Genomic DNA, 15,620 nt, shown 5'->3' on the forward strand with positions numbered 1-15,620 from the left:
AATTCTGCCTCTAAATAAACCACAAACTAAATGAACAAAAAGACTCTTTGTTACCACCTTGTGGAGTTGCATGGAAACTGAATTTTAATCTTTCCAAAATTATACTGTTTGCTATACATTAAAAGGGTTGTCCAGGACTTTTGTGATTTTTCTGTTGGTGACGCATTCTCAGGATAGGATCGTTGGGGATCCATCACTTAGGATCATCAATAATCAGCTGATTCCCAGCACATCCGTCAGTATGGATAGTGCAGGAAGCAGATTGCGCTGTACATAGTGAGTGGCCTGCGTTGGTATTGCAGCTGCAGTTCCCATTGAATTCAATACAATACTAACCCAGGCCATGGCACTATGCACAGTGTGATCTCCTTTCTGGACTGTCAGCACTGACAGACGTGCTGGGAATCAGCTGATCAATGGGCAACCTGAATAGCAGACTCCAGCCAATTATCTATTGAAGGCCTTTCCTGGGGATAGGTCATTAATAGAAAAAAATTACAAAAGTTCCAGACAACCTCTTTAATGTTACTGCTTTTATATATATATATATATATATATATATATATATATATATATATATATATATATATATATGTATATATATATATATATATATATATATATATATATATATATATGTATATATATATATATATATATATAAACTCTTTATTTATAGATTTGAGGGGGGTACAGAAGGAAAAAAAGGGAATAGGGTTTTAATTGCTTCTATATTGTGTATTACGCCTTAGTTCATCGAGTGTCCTTGGATATGCTTCTCATTTGCCGCCAATTAAACCGCTTTCCCGTTTCTCTAGAAAGGAGATGATATTGTCAAAACACAACCATACACTGTGTTGGGACTATAGAATGCAAGAATTAGTTGCGGTTTGTTTTTGTGTTTTCATGTCTTATTCTTCTGAGATCTCGTACATGCTGTGAAGAGTCTCAATGGAACAAAGTACCAGCAGTATGAAGTAGGAGAGACATTATTTTTTTTATGCTTTTGTTTTGCTACACAGTCACACATACCCTAACAATTACCTTATAACCCAAAGAAAATAATCCATAACGTGTGGTTTAATTCATTTTTATTGAGTGCAATTTAGATCTTTTTCTTCTTTTTTTTAATACAATATTTTTCTCTTCTTTGAAATTACTGTTACAAACTCCAACATTTTGAACACAGGTGACAAATCTCTGAAGGGGGTAATTGTACAATGCAGGAACTTACAGAAATATACAGCTATAGGGTTTGTCGTGGAAGCAAGGTTGGGGCAAGAGGGCAGAGAGCGGGCAAAGAAGACCAATCCATTTAATCTTTTTAAGGGTAGGCATGTAATTCTGCATCATTTGGTGACATCAATTGCTAGCAAATACTCACTGGGCCGGACCCTGCAAGGAAAAGACATCAGAATGATTAATTAGAATACTGATTACAGCATAATTAATATACGTGTCTTTTAACTAATCAGCTAGCTGGCAGTAACTCTGATATCAGTGAATTATTGCTGACAGCATTGCAGTCAATGAACATGTTGTAGGTTATGTCCCATACGGCAAAATATAACTCATGAAAGACATGAAATACAATATACAATGTGTTCAGTCCCTTCGCACTCTTGCTGTATCACATGAACGTAGTTGCGCAGTGTTTTGCGTTTATCTCGAATACGCAGTGAATACAAACAGTTGATTTCAGTGGGTTTGTTCATATGCACATATTTTACGTGCACACTTCGTACGCGCAAAAATATACGCAGCATGCTCTATTTTCCTGCACGAAATTAGCACGTACTAAACTAATTAACTTAATTACTCATTTTAATGCTTGCTTGCTTTTTTTGTGCACAGAAATGCGCACATTTTGTGCACGCAAAGGTACAATAATACAGACACTTGAAGTCACACGAACATATATCGGCTCGGTTTTTACGCCGAGCCGATATACGTTGTCCTCCTGTGCAGGGGGGGGGGAGGATGGAAGAGCCAGGAGCAGGAACTGAGCTCCCGCCCCCCTCTCTGCCTCCTCTCCACCTCTCTGCACTATTTTCAATGGGAAGAGGCGGGGCGGGGGCGAGGTTAAGTTCCGAGAATTAGCCCTGCCCCTTTCCCACCTCTCCCCATTGCAAATAGTGCAGAGGGGCGGAGAGGGGGCAGAGAGGGGGGCGGGAGCTCAGTTCCTGCTCCTGGCTCTTCCAGCCTCCCCCCCCCCCCCCGCACATGAGGACAACGTATGTCGGCTCGGCGTGAAAACCGAGCCGATATACGTTCGTGTGGCTTCACCCTTACATGTGCAAATATGTAATGGTCCTTGCGCAAATATGCATTGCAAATGTGCGCAAAAATGTGCTTGCATCCATGTGAGACCAGCCTTAGGGCTTTTGTAGATGAGCTTAGGTGTATATACTCTCGCGATAGCATGACATGATTGAACTGTAAATGGGAGCACTAGTGCATGCTTTTGCGGACGCAGTATCGCCAATTACTCTACTTTTTTTTTGCGCTGCAGGGACTGTACACATTGGCGTTATTTAAACAGCTGTGCAGCCTAATTAGTCCCCAGTGTTGTTAATTACCACCATGAAATTGCGCAGTTCAGTGTGTGATGTTGTGCAGACGGGATGCTCGTAGTACCTTGGGAGCGCAAATGCATACCAAAATACAGCATGTCACGTATATTTTTGTGCACTTGAAAATTGAGCGCAAAAACGCAGAATGTAAGGAAACCCGCTGAGATCAATGGGTTCTACTGTCTGCAGTTTGCACACGCGATTTTTGTGCACACAAAAACGTTTGTCTGCAGGAATCCTTAACCCTTTCCAATCCACTGTCTGATGTCTAAAGACATTCTGATTGAAGGCTGTACAGCTCCGATGTCAGAAGACGTCCGGCAGGGTTTTTTTTTACTGTAGATTACAGGCCGCTCTGTTGTCGGGGGGCCTCTCCAGCATGTCCCATACCACAGTACTGGCTCTAGCCAGCAGATGGCGTCATTGTAGAATGGCAGAAAGAGAAAGCCCCCTAGAAACCCTGAATCCAAAATTGGATTGCAAAGGGTTAAGGTAACATTTAAAGACTGGCCGAGGGACATTGAAGATCGAACGCAGCCTTGTCCACCAGGTTCTGCTCATATCTGCATCTGTACTTTTTTCATCAAAGGAGCAGAAAAACGGAATTCAGGGCTCATTCACACGATCATGTTAGCGCAGCTTAGTTACAAGCGCAAAAAAACTATCAAAGCCAATGGATTACTATGGAAACATTTAGACGGAAAGATTTTAGGCGTGTAAAAAAAATTTATAAAAAATTTAAAAAATTGCACCCAAAATAATAAGACATGCAAGACTGAAACCCCACAACTGAAATTCCCTGCTGTGTAAAAAGATAGATCCTGACTAGAGATGAGCGAACGTACTCGTTTCGAGTAATTACTCGATCGAGCACCGCGATTTTCGAGTACTTCCGTACTCGGGTGAAAAGATTCGGGGGGAGGCGTGGCGGAGCGGGGGGAAGCAGCGGGGAACAGGGGGGAGCCCTCCCCGCTGCAACCCCCCCACTCACCAACGGCGCCCCCCGAATCTTTTCGCCCGAGTACGGAAGTACTCGAAAATCGCAGCGCTCGGGCGAAAAAGGGGCTTGTCCGAGTAGGTTCGCTCATCTCTAATCCTGACCCATCTTTGGTGCACAAAGTGCAAAAGCCTTCATAGAATCCTATGGGGGACTATGAGCGGCAGCCAGCAAAACGATAATTCATGCATTTCCCCGCAGCGGGGACAGAGAGAGGTGAAGGAAAGCCCCGGGGAAATCCCCGGCAATTAGGAAATCCCTTACTTTCCCCTGCAAGCAAACTTCGGTCTCACCACTGCTGGGGATATCCCTCCAGCCCCGCTGAGATGAAGGGAAGCCCCGCAGAGAAGGGGGTTCCCCCAGGGCTTTCCTTCACCTCTCTCACCTCCCGCAGCAGCAGTGCTTTTTTAAAGCAACATACAGCTCCCAATCATGTGAATGGGCAATTTCACCTTTAATCAAGCTCGGGACCTGATTACGGGAAATCGTCCATGCATATGCATATCGTAAATGAGAACTGTGACGGACACTATTGACAGTTCCCACTGAGTTATAAGGGGATCCGTCAACTTGTCATGGTGTCCATCACTTTACCGGAAACACTCCTGCTGATCCTCAGCTTTATCCGGCAAACATAATGGACCCTCCGACTGAATGTTCAACCCAAATGTGAACAGAAACTTAGAACTTTCAAACTATTCCGAGACAAAATGCTGCGTGTTCCGTCCTTCCATGTGAAATTCTAGAACAGGGCGCCGGCACTTCTGCACCAGCGGACACAGGTTGTCTAGATCTGAACCTGCGGCACTTGTTAAGTAACTCCTAATAGATGGCGATATCCTTAGATGTGTGAATTTATCATATAAAAAGGCAGATTTCTATTTCTCTATCCATCATCTAAACTTTCTCCCCATGAATCCCAGGTGTGTCCCGCTCTGCTAAGATATATTTAATACTGTGACAGGCACAGAATCCTTGTATACCCAGGTTGTTATTATGCTAATTGCTGTGAAATGAGTTTATATTTATATATCTATGCAATCATATGTACGCACACGAGGAGCAGAGAGAAAAGGCTGGTGGACGGGTGGGGGGGATTCATACTGAGTGTGACAAATCCTGAATAATTCTCTATATTAACAGAGAGGTGGTAGACAGGAAATGGAAGTGTTACACTGAGTAATCCAGTGTTCATCTGCACGTCCTGAACTTGAGACATAAAGGAATAGACATTCTCTCTGTCGTAAAGTGGGATAAACAGATAATAAGTTAAGAGTATCAAGCTATTCGCAGGCTTCGGATGGCGACAGGAAAATATAGTTAAAATGGAAAAATGGAGCTTTCACTTAGGCCTCGTTCACATGAGCCTGCATTTGCGCATCCATGGATGTGCCAAAACACATGCGAACGAAGCTCCATGCCCATTGCTTTTAATGGGCTGCCGCTAACAGCCCCGTTGAAAGCAATGGGCTGCAAGCAACCCCTGCAGTGATTTTCAGGGAAGGGCCTTAAATATTTCCCTGATATGAAAATTATCCATAGCATGTGTAAAAAATTTCAAAAATATATACTCACCTCTCACAATTCAATGAATGGCTGAGCACTGGCTGTGATTGGCTGAGCACTCAGCCAATCAGACATAGCCTTTTCAGCCGGCGGTGATTTTAAATCCTCGCCTGCTGAAAGAGCTTCAGAGCAGTGCAGGGGGACCAAGCGGCTATACGTGCTTGAGTCTCGACAACGGCGGAGAGGTGAGTATATATTTTTTCATTTTTTTACATATGCTAGAGATGAATTTCAGGGAAGAGCTAATATTTAAAGCCCTTCCCCGAATATCACTACAGGGGTTGCTGGCAGCTCATTGCTTTCAATGGGGCCGCTGGCAGCAGAGGCGGCTCTATTGACAGCAATAGGAGAACAGCTTGATCCTTCGCCACAGCTGTGCAGGGGATTATTTACTCCCCGCGGCAAGTGCCATCATTGCTAAACACATCAGTGCTGTCACAGTGTTCAGTTCTGTTCTAATTAGTTTGAAAGAATATTTGGCAAAGATGAATCACCCAAGTTTCTGGAAGGTTCATGCTGAAACAAATTTGTAGCAAAGTTTGACCATAGCAGAGTTCAATTGTTTCAGTTTGCTCAACAATATTTTAACCCCTTCGTGACTAAGCCTGTTTGCGCATTAATGACCAGGCCAAAGTTTGGAATTCTGACATCTGTCACCTTAACGTAGATTAACTCTGTAGAGGTTTTACGTATCCAAGTCATTCTGACATTGTTTTTTTCGCCATATAATTAGAGATGAGCGAGCATATTCGTCCAAGCTTGATGCTCGTTCGAGTATTAGGGTGCTCGAGATGCTCGTTACTCGAGACGAGCACCACGCGGTGCTCATCTCGATTAAACGAGCACTGACCATTGAATTCAATGGAACCGGCAATACAGCCGGCTCCATTGAAAGCAATGGCCTGCTGGCTAGCGCGGGATGAATTTTCGGGAAGGGCTTAAAAATATAAGCCCTTACCTGAAAATCATCCTAAAATGTGTAAAAAGTTAAAAAAAATATATACTCACCTAGTTCCGGCAGAACGATGTTAGCCCATTGAATTCAATGGAGCCGGCAATACAGCCAGCTCCATTGAAAGCAATGGGCTGCCGGTGATCGCACAATGAATTTTCGGGAAGGGCTTAAATATATAAGCCCTTCCCTGCAATTCATCCAGAAATGTGTAAAAATAAAAAATATATATATACTCACCTGGTCCCGGCAGACGGAGTTCAGCTGGGGCCAGCTGGCAGTTCTCCTGAACTGCTCTCTGTAGTATTCAGCAGCCGGGGATTTAAAATCCCCGCCTGCTGAATGAGCTGCTTCTGATTGGTCACAGCCTGACCAATCAGAGGTAGATCTCACTCACACCCATTCATGAATTCATGAATGGGTGAGTGAGTGCTGCCTCTGATTGGCTCAGCGCAGCTCTCAGCTGAATGACAGCAGTTCAGCACCACAGTGCAGGGGATAGCAGGAGAAGACACGGCTGTGCCCCGGCAGCTGAAGGGAGGTGAGTATCTATTTTTTTGTTTTTTAAATCACTTTTAATTCATTTCCAGGGAATGGCTTATATGTAAAGCCTTTCCCTGGCAAAGAATTCAGGAGTGCCAGCGGACCATTGTCTTCAATGGAGTCGCCGGCAGCAGCAGAGGCTCCATTGAAGAGAATGCCTGCATTTTTATTCTTTTTTACACTAAAATCTTTCTTTTTCAGGAAGGGCTTATATTTTTAAGCCCTTCCCGAAAATTCATCCCGCACTCGCCGGCAGCCCATTGCTTTCAATGGAGCCAGCTGTATTGCCGGCTCCATTGAATTCAATGGGCTAACATCGTTCTCCTCTGCCACAGCTGTTACAGCTGTGGCAGAGGAGAACGATCTTAATGCTGACAGTGCAGGGGGGGGGGTCTCACTCTTGCCACTATTGTGACTTAATAGTGAGACCTCGGAGCCTGAAATGCAGCCCTGCATGTTGCTCCTCGCCTGCCCTATCCATTTCTGTGTTTTTTACATGACTTTGGTGATTTACTAAGATTTTCACAAATGAAAACCTTAGCGGAGCACCAGTCATATACAAAAATGCTCGAGTCGCCCATTGACTTCAATGGGGTTCGTTACTCGAAACGAACTCTCGAGCATCACTGAAAGTTCGACTCGAGTAACGAGCACTCGAGCATTTTGGTGCTCGCTCATCTCTACATATAATGTATTTCATTTAGGTGGTACAAATAGACCGATAGAATTTGTGTATATTTATAAAAACATATATGAAAATTTTGAAAAAATTGTTGTTTTTTCACATTTTCAACTGCAATATCTCAAATATGTGCAAGCATACTGTACACGTTTTTGATGAGGTATATATTTCCATCTGTTTACTGTATTCTGGACGCACATTTGAAAATCTTTAGTTTTCTTTTAACCATTTAGGAGACGTACAAATTTAACATTTTATCAACATTTTGAGGAACACTTTGTTTTCCGGCACCAAGCCAAGATTGCAAAGGCTCACAGGTGTCAGAATGATAGATAACCCCACAAATGACCCCATTTTAAATAATACACATCTTAATGTATTCACTGAAGTGGGTCAGGAGTATTTTGATCCCACAGTTTCTTTTCAGGAGTTAATGCAATTTAGAGGAGAAAAAATAAAATTTCATATTTTTGCAAATATGTCATTTTAAAGACAGTTTTTTTTTCCTGCACATTACATAACGGCGATTACGTGACCAGGGAACATGTACTGTGGCCACCCATTAGATCTTCAGGCTCTCGGCTATGCTTGGTAGCCAGGAACGGGGAGATTTTAAATTACGTGGCTTTTTTATAATCCGTGGCTTTTGCGCATGCGTCTACTCTTTTGGGGGCCTTAGGTACGTAATTGCATCTACCTTAATGAATATGATCCGTGAGGGGAAATGAAACAAACTTTTTTCCTTTTTTCTTTACACTTTTTTTTATTTTACATGATCACTGTTATCGATTGGATAACAGCGATCATGTGATTGGCAACAGCATACCGCAGCTCCTGGTGACAGCTCCCTGCTCTCGGCTACTCATATTAGCCGGGAGCAGGGAGTTTTTAAATTTCTCGGGCCTCCCATCCCTCTGCGCGTTTGCGTTGCATAATGACGTCTTGCGAACATTCGCAGATGTCGGCATCAGAATGCCGCAGGACATCGCGGAGGATGGGGGTGAGTATTTTTAGCTCCCCTCACGGATCCAATCCATTAAGGGAGCTAAATACTAAACTTTTTTAACTTTTCATTCACTTTAATGCAATCGCCGGTATCTATTGGATACCGATAATAGTGTGACCTGGGGGGAAGGGGGCTTCTCGCGGTTCTCCCTGACAGTTCCAGGTTGTTGGCTACCTCCAGTAACCATCAGCATGGAGCTATCACGTCCACAGCCTGAAGGGCTTTAATCCCCAGAACGAGCTTGTGTTTACAGCACTGGGGATTAAAGCCCACTAAACCAGGATGTAAAAACACTATGGGGGGGTCAGTAATGGGTTAATGTGGTGGTCATTGTAGGCCAGTTGAAGAACAATTGGATTTTACTGTAGGAATGTCAGAGTAGTAGGGGCAATGTGAGGACATAGGAGGATGCCAAGTAACACTAAGCAGGAGTCGAGTCTATCAGAGTGTTGGCCTGGTCAGAGATAATGTCGGGAGGCAGTCTTGCAGAGAGAGTTCCAGTTCTGCGAAAGGGAATCCAAACTAAAATGATCACCTCCACCACTCTGTGTAAACACAGAAGCACAAAATCGATGATGGGCATTGTTCTTTTGGTGCTGTTGCCAGCAATAAAGATCAGACTGCATATGAAGTCCAAGTGTGTGACAACCTGTGAAGCAGCTGGGGACCAAGCAGGTTACCGTACACTTGGTAGTTGTAAAGTAGCTAGTGTTTGAGTTTGTGCCAGGACATGATGCTGGGAAGATGGGGAAATGGAGCTGCTTCATTCAAAATCTGGACACAGAATTGATCATATATAGTTGAATACAACTAAAATAAAGAACGCCTGAAAATAGATAGTTTTTCAACTTACAGTGTTGGGGCGTTCCGAAAAGAAATGCTTGTTGCAACATAAATGCATGTAGACAAACGTACAGTATGTAACGGAAGTAAGGAAGACATTACAGGGGTGTAACTACCGGAGGTGCAGAGGGAACAGTTGCCCCTGGGTTGCAGTACCTAAGGTGGCCCATAGGTGCTTCTGCCACATAAGAAGACACCATTATGAAAAATGGCACATGGTAGATCGGAGGCCTATTACAGATTTTGCATTGGAGGCCAAATACTTCTAGTTACACCACTGGATAACTAGTTATATTGTTCTATATGATCAGTATGTATATAGTAGTGGATAAGATGGGTCTGTATATTGTCATCATATTTTAATACACCTTCTTTAGATCACTCTATTGTCCTCCACAGAATTGAATATGCTTAAAAATGACACAATATTGTGTTTAACGATGTCTTTGTGTGGCACATTGATTCCACTTCTTCGGCACATAGGGTATACACTAAGATATCCGGTCTGCCAGTTCCTCGTACAAAACAGTCTGTCTTGAACAGGATGAACTCAGGAACCTGTAGATTTGTACTAAAGACAAAATACACCTGTCTTCTTAATGATGACATGCTGAGTTATGGAAGTTAACCACGACTGCCGTATGATAAAAGTCATGTCGGACTTGTTACAGCAGAATTATTTTTCCTCCTGACAATTGAATGTTCAATTTTGCAACCTTAATTTTCCATGTAACTGATATTTTCCTATTATTACACTGCAGTCAGACTACGCTCACTAATTGCCACAAGGAGATGAGCAGGTAACTGAGCTTGTATGGAATGAACCGCTGCTCCTCAGCATTCTTCTACTGTGAGGCAGATGGTGGAGGGAAATCCCAATTATCTGCAAGTTAAGAAGCAACTATAAGGAGAATGAAAAGATATTGCAGGGATAGGTCAGAGAGTAGACACTAAAGCTATTAAGAATAAATGAAGAAGAGGAAACTGCTCTCCAATCAACGACAAGCCATGTTTGGTCATGTCAGACATGAGGAATAAGACACTGAATGTTGTATGTCCATAAAGACTGGAGCATAAACAGCGGCAGTTTTATAACAGCGGTATAAAGAGACATCTGTTATAAGTCATGAAAACTAGATGGACAGTATTAATTATGCAATCTTCTGTATACACGCAATTGGCGTCATGTACAATGAATGGCTACTTTATTAGAGGCAACCATGTAGTATCTCATTTGGCCTTCATTTTGTTCTAGCATAGATTCCACTAGGTGTTGAGATCGTTCCACTGGAATATTGGCCCATGCAGACCGGAAGCTTCTTGCATGAGCTGACTACCGTAGATGGAAGTACTGGCATGCTCTAATTAGCTAACAGGAAGGGTTCATTGATTCATGCTGCTTGTGCCAAATTCTGACCCTCCCATCAACATGGTCCAACAGAAATCTCGATTCATCTGACCCGGTGATGATTTCCACTGCTCGGTGATCCAATTTTTATGCTCTTTTGCCCACTGGAGTGTCGCCTTTCTGTATCCCTTAGACAACAATGGAACTGATCATCTGTTATAGCCCATCCATGCTAAGGAATGACAAGTTGTATGTTTGGACATGTTAGCCGGAGCACCAGTGTTGTGTTTGGCTGCAATGTGCTTGACTGTGCAGTGCCTATTTGTCAGAACGATTCTTGACTTTTTTCTCTGAACCCTTTTGTTATGAATTATTTATGTCCACGGGATCCCCTTTCATTGGGTGTTTCCTTGATCACACCAAAAAAAACACAAAGTGGGCAGTATATAAAGTTCTAGCCTGGCAAGTCCAGCACCGATGAGCATGGCTTGCTGGAAGTCGCTCAGATCCCTCAATTTTCCCATTCTAATGTGGATTTACACTGAAACTCATCCACAGAAGATTTGCTTACTTGATTTTATGTTGCACTCCAGGGTCAGATGTTTAAGGGACGCTTCCATTGTGAAAGGTCTGATGTCTCTCTAAAGGTTGCCATCCACTGGACCACTTTGGCACTGAATGGCTTAGGGCAACTGAGCAGCTTTGTCATAAGACTTTTGAATAGCTACATGGGACATTCTAGCTATGCTACACAGCAATGATGCTCATGACAACACTTCTTGGTAGACATACACTTAAAGCAGCAACAAGAGTAGCACATGCAGACTTTTGCAGGCTGCCTAGCTCACATTTCCCAGTATACCCTGATAGTTCAGTGTCTCTTGTGATTATTTGCATATTGGGAAGTGTAGTCCTCACACCAAACACTATGCAGTAATTTAAAAGGACTAGGAAAAAGGTCTGCTTTTGTCAAGAAACCACACTAGATCTGTCCATGGGGTGTCATAATATTGCACGTCATCCTCATTCACTACATTTAGAGGATCTACAATAGCAGACATAGACAAAAGTGATGTTGCAAACCCTTTTTTCTAAACCTAGGCAGCCCCTCTAGTGTAGAACCACCCAATAGGAGCTCATTTACAGCATATCTTCAACTTCTGAATCCGAAATTGTAGGCTGTTTTAATAACAATTCCAATTATGACAGGATAGCACCCTTTCATATTTACCCTTTGGCAACATGCAACATCTTTGACAGCTGACACCTGGCCATAATAGCCATGATCAAGGATAACTCCAATAGCAGCTGTTAACCATTTAAATGCCACTGTCAATTCTGACAGCAACATTTAAATGTCCCAATGGTCATCTAAATATTCCAAGTGGCGTTCTGGTGTCATGGCAGCCTGGGGCGTTGTGAAGCCCCCAGGGCTGCCATGTATTTCTCACTATTAAGACATGCCTGTGACAGAGCTTGATAGAATGCCTCCAGAAATACACGATCAGTCAAAAGTTTAAGAACACCTCATTTTTTTCCAGTTCAAGTCCAGCAAATAACGTGAAATGGTACAGTAAGTTAAAAATATTATGACATTTTAACCTAAAACATAACAATAGTCTGAATTTATGATTTTAACCAAATGGCCTTTTTCAGAGAACACATTAAGGACAGCTGTTCTGCAGCACAGAAAGCAAATTATGGTCTGAAATTGGATGCAAATTATTCCTACAGGCATCCCAACTTTTGTAGATCACTTTCAAACCCTCAAATTGTATATAGCCAGTGTTGGAACAGACCGCATTATAGCACTCTCTAGGGCAGGATTGGACAGTTTTGCTCTTCAGGTCAGAGCATATTGCTATCATAATGGCAAGAAAAAGACAATTAGAAGTATATGTGTCCTACACCTGACAGTAAGAGTTCTGGCAGATGACAAGTTTTTGAGAGTCAACAGTATGAGTGATCAGCGCCTCACAGCACAAAATCTTCAAGCACAGCTTAATGCAGCAAGAAATAATCAAGTTTCCATTTCAACTGTGAAGGGAAAACTTCTATCTGCAGGTCTGACAGGTAGAGTAGCAGTAAGAAAGCCACTGCTAAGATTGTAAATTAAAATTAAAATTTGCCTGGGCCACGCAGCACCTCCAGTGGACTACTGACGAGTAGAAGAAGGTCTTATGGACTGATGAATCAAAGCATTGATGGAAAAATATAAAATATATGGTGGTCAGAAAATGGCAACAGAATTGTTTTTTTAAGATAGATTTTCTAAAAGTAGTACAACAAAAAATATATAAATTTGGGATTGTCGTAATTATGCTGACCCACAGAATAGGGTTTGCATGTCATTTTCTCCTGCTGTGTGTACCCACAAAAACAAGAACCCCACCCCCACCTCAAAAAAAGAGAAAGCACAATTGTGCTTTGTTTTTCTTTATTCACTCCATTTAGAATTATTTATAAATGTTTTTCAGTACATTATATGGTACATTAAATAGTACCATTAAAGAATACAACTCGTCCTGGGAACAGCAACTTTGATGGAAAAATTGTAAAAGTTATGATCTTTTGAAAGCAGGACGGAACACAAAACTAAACAATAGCCGTGTCCTCAAGTGGCTACATCTGCATAAGGGCTTATTTACATGAGCGTATATTGGCTGGTGTTTTCACGGCCGGCCAATATACGCTTCCATCTAAGCAGTTCCCCCCTTCCCTCCCAGTCACTGGCTCTCTGCCTCTCTCCTCCACTCTGGCGTTTGCAATGGGAGGGGGCGGGGCGGTGGCAGAGCTAAGCTCCGCTCTGTCCCGCCCACTCCCATTGCTGGCTGTGAACAAAGGGCGGGAGCTTAGCTCCGCCCACACCCCACCCACTTTCATTGCAAACCACTCAGAGGGGAGGAGAGAGACAGAGAGGCGGTGAGGTGGAGGGAAGGAGGTGACTGCTCAGATGGAAGCGTATATCAACTGGCCGTGAAAACACCTGTCGGTATACGCTCGTGTAAAAAAGCCTCAAGTCCCATTTTTTTAATCGTTTTTCACTTTCAGCAAAGAAAGCTTATTTTCTGCATTGTGAAAAATTCTATCATTTTTTTTAGCATTCTCTATGCATAAATTCTCCACAATTTTCAAGCTCTCTGCTTGTAGTCATTGAACGGAATTCGTCATGGTTTACTTCCAAAGACTATAAATATCTCCTTGATGGACACAAAAATATTTGGCCCGTTACCGTAATTAGAGATTTCTATTGAATCAAGCTGAAACTAAAATAATGGCTTACGAAGCCATTAAAATGTATTTCTGACGCCATCTACTGAACCATCAAGAAGTTTTTTTCTGATTTGCCTGATGTTAGCAATGGAAACAAAGGACAGTGCATTGAATTTGGGAGGGGGGGGGCACTTATTTCATGAATATTACACTACGGATAACACAAGGGGAGTTGCGGTGATGCAGTCCATTCAACGAGGCTTTGTGAAGGGCTACTTAGAAATTCCATGAACTGTTATTATAAGAAATTATTTTCCACTACAAACACAATCAGTGAATAGGAAAATAAATGTTTATGTAATTTAGCATACATTAGGAGCTGGCCTCATCATCTGCAGTAAAGTGCCGGGTGATTACTTCTACTGGAATGCTCAGCCTGTGTCTTTATAACCTCAATGAAAAACCACTGATAAGTGGTGATTACGCTGCAAGCCGAATTTGGCTTCCTAATTCTACAGCTTGGGTAAAATTATCTCTCTGTAGAAGGGCACCAACAGATTGTTCTATAAAAGGGAAAGGTAACTTTACCTGGTAATAACTGATGCTATTCTGAACTCCTTTTATGTTCATCCATTATAGATATCCCAGAAAGTAATTACTAAGGCTAAGAATATGTGAGATTGCTCAAAGAAGCCATGTTTCCAGGATTGGTGATATCACTACAACTCATTTGTATCAAGATAGATAGATAGTGAGATACTGAGATAGATTTTAGTAAAGACTCTCCTATAAAAGTATATATAGTAGGACAAAGGGGCATAACAATAGAGGGTGCAGGGGATGCAGTTGCACCCCGGCCCAGGAGCCTTAGGGGTTCCATAAGGCCTCTCTTCTCCATATAGGGAGCCCAGCACTATGAATAAAGCATTATAGTTGGGGGCCCTGTTACAGGTTTTGCATTGGGGCCCAGAAGCTTCAAGTTATGTCTCTGTGCAGCATGGTTTAGGTATGGGTACGGGTACAGATACAGATAGAGGGGGGGGGGGGGTGGCCACAGCTCACGCTTTGCATCAAGGTCCCTGAGCCTTTAGTTACGCCCCTGGTAGGACATCTACAATTCATAAATACTGGAGGGTGTTCTTAAACGGTAACTGACTATTCAGAGAAATTCTGTTTATATGAAAGCCAAGATAAGAAAAGCAAAAGTGTAAATCACTTTATTTACCTAAATTGACTTTTAGTGCATAAAAAAGCTCCTCTAAAGTGCTGGTTACTTGGGGTCTCACTTCCTATAATTCACTGTCCACTGCTTGTTGTGAAATGGGCATCTACAGTAATAGAGATAACAAGATAAAGAACAGATGGAAGAGGGTGCTAACTCACGCTGCCAATAGAAGTCTATGAAGAGGAGACAGAGGCTAGGAGGAGGGAGATAGACTCACACAGACATGGCTACTGGAGCTAATGGGGAGTGATTTACAGCTACTGAAATCACATCTACACTGCTCAGTTCTTCTCTAGTGCCTTCCAAGCTGCTGTTATGTGTGTACTATAGAGAGGGTTCAGAAACTACAGTTTTCCCCATGTGCAGTGTATAGAAGACATCATAGAATCAGGCTCAATCAGATATAGCCTGCAGAGGGGGAAAAGGGGGAAAGTAGCAGGAAACAAGTCATTTAATCACCACGTATAATGTTCTTCTTCATACATACACAAGGCAGCTTATTATGAAAAGTTAGGTACACTTTAATTTCAGCATTTACCTGTCTTTTGTGTCTCATGACTTCAATCCTTCCAATAAGTTGCTACTTTGTAACACCATGGTGCTTTCAGGTCCAACATGCTGTGCTAACTAATAAATATTTATGGCGGTTGGAACTCAATTTTCTGCTAATCA

General features: G+C 42.5%; 1 protein-coding gene across 1 annotated transcript in view; it reads right to left on the minus strand.

Annotated features, from left to right (window-relative positions):
* Nucleotides 1-1,155: 1,155 nt before the first annotated feature.
* Nucleotides 1,156-15,620, minus strand: part of EPHB1 (EPH receptor B1) — a 353,248-nt gene continuing 338,783 nt past the window's right edge. Inside the window, exon 17 of the transcript XR_010791585.1 lies at nucleotides 1,156-1,395. The gene's annotated coding sequence lies outside the window, so the exon portion shown is untranslated. The remainder of the gene's footprint in view (nucleotides 1,396-15,620) is intronic.

This window comes from Eleutherodactylus coqui, chromosome 1, assembly GCF_035609145.1.
Source record: "Eleutherodactylus coqui strain aEleCoq1 chromosome 1, aEleCoq1.hap1, whole genome shotgun sequence".
Taxonomy (NCBI): domain Eukaryota; kingdom Metazoa; phylum Chordata; class Amphibia; order Anura; family Eleutherodactylidae; genus Eleutherodactylus; species Eleutherodactylus coqui.